Source organism: Saccopteryx bilineata, chromosome 3, assembly GCF_036850765.1.
Source record: "Saccopteryx bilineata isolate mSacBil1 chromosome 3, mSacBil1_pri_phased_curated, whole genome shotgun sequence".
Taxonomy (NCBI): domain Eukaryota; kingdom Metazoa; phylum Chordata; class Mammalia; order Chiroptera; family Emballonuridae; genus Saccopteryx; species Saccopteryx bilineata.
In genome coordinates, this window is record NC_089492.1 from 310,990,501 (window position 1) to 310,998,994 (window position 8,494).

At 46.5% G+C, this 8,494-nt stretch overlaps 1 long non-coding RNA gene across 1 annotated transcript; it reads right to left on the bottom strand.

Moving 5' to 3' along the window:
- Positions 1 to 3,301: 3,301 nt before the first annotated feature.
- LOC136329307 (uncharacterized) lies at positions 3,302 to 7,669 on the bottom strand. Its single transcript, XR_010730174.1, has 4 exons — positions 7,560 to 7,669; positions 5,866 to 5,963; positions 4,418 to 4,496; positions 3,302 to 3,398 (listed from the first exon to the last, which is right to left on the bottom strand). It is a non-coding gene; the product is annotated as an uncharacterized lncRNA (long non-coding RNA).
- Positions 7,670 to 8,494: the final 825 nt, after the last annotated feature.

Below are 8,494 nucleotides of genomic sequence, written 5' to 3' on the forward strand. Positions count from 1 at the left end.
AGCACTGAAGGATCAGTATTAGATTTAGATGAACAGGTCGATCTTGAGTTTGTGACAGAAGGTTCTTCAAAACGGCATTAACTGATTTCATACATCTTTTTTGTTTGTTTGTTTCTGGACAAATTACCAAGTGTCATGAATTACTGCTTACTGTTTCCATAAGAAATACAAATAAAAGTCATTTTGGTGAGAGTTTTAAAAACATTTTAAAAAATAAAACTGCAGACATTTTTATTCAGGTCTAGTGCACAATTTTGAACTGCTACTTAATGTTCGATAATGGAAAATACCACAGCCCATCAATTCTTCCCATCTAACAAGTTTGCACACCTTATAAACATGCTAGAAAGGCTGTGGTGACAGGGAAAGTCATGTGGCTTCCCTCAAGTATTTGGGAGTATAGCAATTTATTTGGCCAAAAATGGTGTATATAGAATAGATGGACCAGCTCACTGATACTGTTTGACAGAAATGTGCATATAAGAAAGTTCATGGCAGCACTGATCACAATGGCCAAAAAGCAGAAACAAACCCAAACCCTGTCTACTGAAGGATAAACAAAACATCATGTATTCAGGCCTGACCTGTGGTGGTGCAGTGGATGAAGTGTCTACCTGGAAATGCTGAGGCTGCCGGTTCAAAACCCTGGGCTTGCCTGGTCAAGGCACATATGGGAGTTGATGCTTCCAGCTCCTCCCCCCTTCTCTCTCTCCTCTCTCTCTCTCATCTCTAAAATGAATAAATAAAATTAAAAAAAAAAAAACATCATGTATTCAAACTATGGAATATTATGTAAACATGAAAAGGAATTTCATGTTTGAATTGACCCAGGCTGCAACATGGGTTAACTTTCAAACATGATTCAAAGTGAAAGAAGCCAGGCACAAAAGTTCATTTAGTGTAAGACTCCATTTCTACAAGCTCTCCAAAATAGACAAATCCATGGAGACAGGGTAAATTAGTAACTGCCAGGAACTGAGAGAGGCGAAATTGGGACTAACTGGTGATATGCATGGAGTTTCTGCCTGGGGTGATGCAAATGTTCTCAAATTGATTGGGGTGATGAATGCATGACTCTGTGGATAAAATAAAAAACACTGGATTGTTGCTTGGTATGTGGTGGCACAGTGGATAAAGCATCAAACTGCAATGTTGAGGTCGCAAGTTTGAAACCCCTGGCTTGCCTGATCAAGGCACATACAACAAGCAAGCAATGAACAACTAAAGTGAAGCAACTATGAGTTGATATTTCTTACTCCTCCCTGCATAAAATCAATAAATAAAATCTTTTTATAAATAAATAAAAAACATTGAGTTGTAGACTTTAGATGGGTGAATTTTGTTACATGAATATATTGCAATTTAAAAAAAAAGTTGGCCCTGGCCGGTTGGCTCAGCGGTAGAGCGTCGGCCTGGCGTGCGGGGGACCCTGGTTCGATTCCTGGCCAGGGCACATAGGAGAAGCGCCCATTTGCTTCTCCACCACCCACCCCCTCCTTCCTCTCTGTCTCTCTCTTCCCCTCCTGCAGCCGAGGCTCCATTGGAGCAAAGATGGCCCGGGCGCTGGGGATGGCTCCTTGGCCTCTGTCCCAGGTGCTGGAGTGGCTCTGGTCACAGCAGAGCATCGCCCCCTGGTGGGCAGAGCGTCGCCCCTAGTGGGCATGCCGGGTGGATCCCGGTCGGGCGCATGCGGGAGTCTGTCGGACTGTCTCTCCCCGTTTCCAGCTTCAGAAAAATACAAAAAAAAAAAAAAGTTGCCTGACCAGGCAGTGGCATAGTTGATAGAGCCTTGAACTGGGACGCGGAGGATCCAGGTTTGAAACCCCAAGGTCGCAGGCTTGAGTGCGGTCTCATCCGCTTGAGCATAGGGTTGCTGGCTTGAACCCAAAGGTCACTGCCTTGAAACCCAAGGTCACTGGCTTAAGCCCAAGGTTGCTGACTTGAGCAAGGAGTCACTCACTCTGCTGGAGCCCCCTGGTCAAGGCACATGAGAAAGCAATCAATGAACAACTAAGGAGCTGCAATGAAGAATTGATGCTTCTCATCTCTCTCCCTTCCTATCTGTCCCTATCTTTCCCTCTCTCTCCCTCTCTCTCTCTCTCTCTCTCTCTCTCTCTGTCACAGAAAAAAAAAATAACAGAAATGAATGCATTGCTCAGTTTATTGTCCACTGGGCTGATCAAGATGAAATAAATTGGTTGCATCTAGACTTGGTGGGATGCGGATGGCAGATGTGGCTTTCTCTGGCCATTGATGGAGTGTAGGCTAGTGAAAAAATTTTGGAGATTTGGGAGTCTGAGTGGTGACAGCTGTCTTTTACTCAATTGTTTAATCATAAAAATAATTATCCTGGGAGAATTCCTGTCCACTGTGAACAAGCACAAACACATGTTTTTTGAGATATCAATGAACGGAGTTCATTGAATTAATTCCTAGTTACAAATAAAAGAATAATTAAATATTTTTTGGTAGCCCTGGCCAGGTGGTTTAGTGGATCAAGCGTCATCTCAACATTTCGAGGTCATGGGTTTGATTCCAGGTCAGGGCACACATGAAAAGTAAACAATGAGAGCACAACTAAATGAGACAACTAAGTGGAACAATGAGTTGATGTTTCTCTCTCTCTCTCTCTTCCCTTCTTCCTTCTCCTCCTCCTCCCTTTCTTTCTCTCTCTCTCTCTCTCTCTCAAATCAATGGGAAAAATTTTAAAAATATTTCTTGGCAAAATTGACTAACTAACTGTTAAAATGCATGAGTGGTAGGACTTGTAATAACAATTGAAGATTTTCAACGTATTTTTTTGTTGCGTGCCTGGTGAAGGGAGGGCTGCTTTTCTTTTGCCAAAATAAGTATGGTCTGAACGCAGTCACAATTAGACCTTTGTCCCTGAAACCCCACCACCACCACCTTGTTTAGAATGAGGAAGGCTCAGTGTTGATGACTAACAGTGCGCTAAAAGATTAAGCAAGTGCAGTATTTGACACAGTGTAATTAATGTCTCAGGCACGGTTCATTTCTAAGAAGGTACACATTTAATTAGCACATGCAAAAAACATTCATACACATACATACATAAGATATTTAAATTCACAGCAACAACAAAACACCCTGCAAAAATTAATTACACGAGGATTATAAAGAATGCTGAATGCTCATTGTCTTTATTTCCCACAGATTTTTTTTTTTTTTTAATTTGCAAGCAGGAAAACAAGGACAGTTTCTGGCTCTGGATGTCAAACGGGCATGGATGCGCGGCCCTCCATTCTTCTGACCCAAGTCCTTCCGGAGCTGGGTGGGGGTCCCGAGGTGCGGAGCCCGCCTGGGGCGCCTGGGGAGCAGGAGTTTTTCCAGGTTCCTCCTCGGCCTCCTCCGGCTGCCATTCAGCCCCCAGGACACATCTGTGGTCCGCAGTCAAAGAGAGTAGGCGGGAGGAAAGGGGGTGGAATATGCATTGAGAGCAAGGAGTTAATCCACTCATTTTGGATTCAATCACAACAGAAGCACTGGCTCTATCTATCTCACCCATCAATTCCTCCGCTCCCTCTGCGGCGCCCTCCCCGCAAGCCCTCATGCTGGGCTTCCCAGCCAAGATGCCCACAGACGCCAGACAACTGCCGCCCCCTCTGCAGCAAGAGGCATTACTCAGATGCTCAGAAAGGGGGTGGGAGGTGAGGGTGAGGATCTAGCTGGGCTTTAAAGACACTCATAGGCAGCTGGAGAAGTGGGGGTGGGGGAGTTGGTCTCTGCCTTCTAGTAACTTCTGGCTTGTTTTTCTTTCTTTCTTTCTTTCTTTTTCTTTTTCTTTTTTTCCAAGTGAGAGGAGAGGAGCTAGATAGATAGAGTCCCTCATGCGTCTGGACCTGGATCCACTGGCAACGCGGCAACCTGTCTGGGGCTATGCTCCCAACTGAGCTATTTTTAGCACCTGACCCAGGCTCTGCTGGAGCCATCCTCACCTCTCAGGGATGCATTCCAATCGAGCCATGGCTGGGGGGGGGGGGGGGAGGGAGAGAAGGGGGGTGGGGAGGAGTGGAGAAGCAGATGGTCTCTTCTCCTGTGCGCTCTGACCGGGAATCAAACCAGCCAAAGCTCTATCTCTGAGCCAACCAGCCAGGGCAACCTAACGGTTTTTCTTCATTGGGGTTGCTCCCTGTGTCTCTAGACATTGACTGCTCTCTGCTTCTTCTTTCATTCAAAAGTACTGTCAAGGTCTGACCTGTGGTGGTGCAGTGGATAAACACATTGACCTCAAATGCTGAGGCTGCCCGTTCGAAACCCTGGGCTTGCCTGGTCAAGGCACATGTGGGAGTTAATGCTTCCTGCTCCTCCCCTCTTCTCTCTCTCTCTCTCTCTCTCTCTCTCTCTCCTCTCTAAAATGAATAAATAAAATCTTTTAAAAAATAATAAAAAGAAGTACCGTCGATCGCGTATTTGCAGATTCCGTGTCCAAGTGTTCCGATGCTCAGATTGCGGCAACTCAGCAATTCTCGGCCTCCCTGCACGGCAGACAATATTTCTATCTCCGTTTAAAAATTGTGGTAAAAATATATAACAATATTTATCATTTTAACCATTTGTAAGTATACAATTCAGTGGCATTACATACATTTACAATATTGTGTAACCGTCATGGCTATCTGCACCTAAAAGCTTTTCTCATCATCCCCAACAAAGACTTCATACTGATCAACACGAACTCCCCCCGCCACCCTCCCCACCGCCCCCCAGCTCTATTTCACTTTCTGTCTCTGTGAATTTGACTACCTCATATAAGTGGAATTGTGCAATATTTGCTCTTCTGTGGTTGATTTATTTCACTGAGCACACTGTCTTCAAGTTTTATCCACAGCTGACTATTGTCTGCATATACAGTACTACCTACTTTTTCTCCAACTGTCCATTAATGGACACTCAGGTTATTCTCAGTGGTGGGATTCAGCAAGTTCACACCCATTCTGCAGAACCAATACTTAATTTTTTGTTGAGTTCTGCAAACCGGTTGTTGAAATGCCACTAGTAATCTGGGTTCTGTCTAAGGTGGGCACCGGGGCAGCCACCCAATGTGGAAATCACAAATTTACATTCCTTATCCTTTTCTAATGTTCATCTGCGCAACAGCGTATTCTAAGCGCCCGTAGGAATGTTCATTCCATCCACAGGTGAAAAAAATTGCAAGCGAGTATGCCAATCAAGAAGCAATACAGGCCTGACCTGTGGTAGCGCAGTGGATAAAGCATCGACCTGGAAATGCTGAGGTCGCTGGTTCGAAACCCTGGGCTTGCCTGGTCAAGGCACATATGGGAGTTGATGCTTCCAGCTCCTCCCTCCTGTCTCTGTCTCTCTCTGTCCCTCTCTGTCTCCTCTCTAAAATGAATAAATAAAATAAAAAATTAAAAAAAAAAAAAGAAGCAATACAGAACTATTTTATATAAGTTTTATTGTTTTTGTCAGGTATTATCTAATATTTTTTCATTAATATTTTTAAACTCTTATAATCTGGTTTGAGTGTCTTTTTATTGTTCTTATTTAAGTATTAAATGCATGAAATAATAAACTACCTTTTGCTATATCTTTTTTTATACTGAGAATGGTCATTAGGGCAGAAAACCGATTGTTAAATTATTTAAATCCCATCACTGGTTTTTCCCGCCCTCGGGCTGTTGCACAGCTGTGAATTCTGGTGCACAAATGTCTGTGTCCCTGTTCTCAGCTCTTTGAGGATAACTCAGGAATGGAAGTGCTGGGCCGTGGGGTATTTCTCCACTCTTTATTGATGATTTTGCTTCTCAAATGAGTCCCCAAGCATAAGACCCAAAATGCTGTCTATACCGTCCCTAACTGTAAGAAGGCTGGGATGTACCTTACCAAGAAACACGCAAGCTGGGTAAACTCCCTTCCGGAGTGACTCAGGGCTGCTGGCGTGAGTCCAACGCGACTGCCTGCATGTATATTACACAGGATGTCTGTCCTCGAACAGAAATACACATGAAATAGGGTGATGTATTGATCAGCTAATGAAAATGTGACTAGAGCCTCACAGGAGTGCAGGAGCAGAAACAAATTCTCCATTTTGGTGTTGGAGGTGACTTTACAGAACAGAACCACTCAGAGAACCCTCAGCTTGCAAGTTAAGGGAGTGGGTGCACTGGGGCCGCGGGAGGTCTGGGCCCTGATCTGGGCCCGGGATGGGGAGTGGGGGCAATCGAAAATTCCCAGAGACGGCCTGACCAGGTGGTGGCGCAGTGGATAGAGCGTTGGACTGGGATGCGGAAGGACCCAGGTTCGAGACCCCGAGGTCGCCAGCTTGAGCGCGGGCTCATCTGGCTTGAGCAAAGAGCTCACCAGCTTGGACCCAAGGTCGCTGGATCCAGCAGGGGGTTACTCGGTCTGCTGAAGGCCCGCGGTCAAGGCACATGTGAGAAAGCAATCAATGAACAACTAAGAAGTTGCAACGCGCAAAGAGAAACTGATGATTGATGCTTCTCATCTCTCTCCGTTCCTGTCTGTCTGTCCCTGTCTATCTCTGCCTCTGTAAAAAAAAAAAAAAGAAAAAAAAAAGAAAATTCCCAGAGAAGTGCCAGGTACATGGGGACAGCTGGTTCCAGACCAAACAGCTTTCTGCCTCCATGAGCTCCTCCTTTTGGTGTCTCACCCCTGCCCTATTCAGAAGGTTCTGGAAAGAATGTGGTTCATGAGATTTGAGATCCTGGGACTTTTTGCAGAACACTGTCCCTGGGAAGAGGCCCTGAGCTTTCACCAGCTGCCGAAGGGAAAACTGCCCCCAGGGGATGCCCGTTCCTCTGCTTAAAGCCTGTCCTCTGGTGAGTCCTTTTGCTGTGTGGGAGGGAGTCTGGGTGCCCCTCGGGGCAGCCGCGGGCATCACCCAGCCTCTGCCTCTGCTTCTGTCCCCATGACATCCCCACTCATGGAGAGAACCGAGGAACCATCAACATCTGTTCCATAAAAACACACATGCCAAGAAGTAATCATTCTGGAGAAGAAAATGGGTCCCATCCAGAGAGGAAAGATGTTCTAAAAGTGTAGAGAGGGCTCTGGCCAGTTGGCTCAGTGGTAGAGCATCGGCCTGGCGTGCAGGAATCCCGGGTTCGATTCCTGGCCAGAGCACACAGGAGAAGTACCCATCTGCTTCTCCATCCCTCCCCTTCTCCTTCCTCTCTGTCTCTCTCTTCCCCTCCTGCAGCCAGACTCCATTGGAGCAAAGTTGGCCCGGGCGCTGAGGATGGCTCCATGGCCTCTGCCTCAGGCGCTAGAATGGCTCTGGTTGCAACAGAGCAACACCCCAGATGGGCAGAGCATCGCCCCCTGGTGAGCGTGCCTGGTGGATCCCGGTCGGGCGCATGCGGGAGTCTGTCTGCCTCTCTGTTTCCAACTTCAGAAAATACAAAAAAATAAAATAAAATAAATAAAAGTGTAGAGAAAAGCGTTGGGCTCTATGGTGCTGAGAGCCAAATGTGGGAAACTACTTCCCGGGAATGAGGAACAGACATCTTGGCTTGCAGGTGCCCTCTTTGACCCTTAGTCTCCTCTTCTCTCTGTACCTTGGTTTGTCTTCTCTGTGTCTTCAGTTTCCCCTCTCACTGCCTGTGATCTGCTGTGGTCTGAGTACGTGAGAAGTCTCAGGCCCCCTCTATCATTTCAGATCGGTAGAGTTTCATTCTACTCAGTCTGCTCCCCCCACCCACCCACACACACATATGTACAGCCTGTCCCTCCCCCAAATCTGATGTAATTCTCTCTCCGCTCTGCTGAGGCTGCCTAAGAGGATTGGGGCATTTGCTAAATGGGACCAGGCCAGGGTCAGAGAACCAGCTGTGGGAGACCCAAGGGCCAGGAGGCCACAGGAGGGCAGCAGAGGAGATGGGACACAGGAGCAGAGGGGAGAGGTGAGGAGCACAGAAGGACACACTCCCTGGCTGTGTGGGAAACATGATTTAAAGGGTTAGGAGGAAGCCAATGCTTGATTTTTTTAAATTTTTCATGAACCTAAATCCTGATTTCCTACCCACTCTCCTGTCTCTGTCCTTTTGGAGGCCACACATGGCTCTGGAGACAGGAAAATGAGGATCTGGTGGTGTCTGACCAGGGCCTTCAGAAGTGACCTGGGCCTCCTGTCCCGGGAGTGCCTGGAAAGGTCTGACTGCCAGGAAGCTGGCAGAGCTCTGGGGTCTCTGACATGAGCTGCCTGCGGCATTAGGGTATCCAAGTAAAGCATTAAAGCAAAAAAAATTTAATACAGAATTTTAAATCTTTTTTTTTTTGTAGTAGTAGAGATAGAGAGAGTCAGAGAGAGGGATAGATAGAGACAGACAGACAGGAAGGGAGAGAGATGAGAAACATCAATTCTTCGTTGTGACTCCTTAGTTGTTCATTGATGAATTTCCCATATGTGCCTTAACCGTGGGGCTACAGCAGACCAAGTAACCCCTTGCTCGAGCCAGCGACCTTGGGTCCAAGTTGGTGAGCTTTGCTCAAA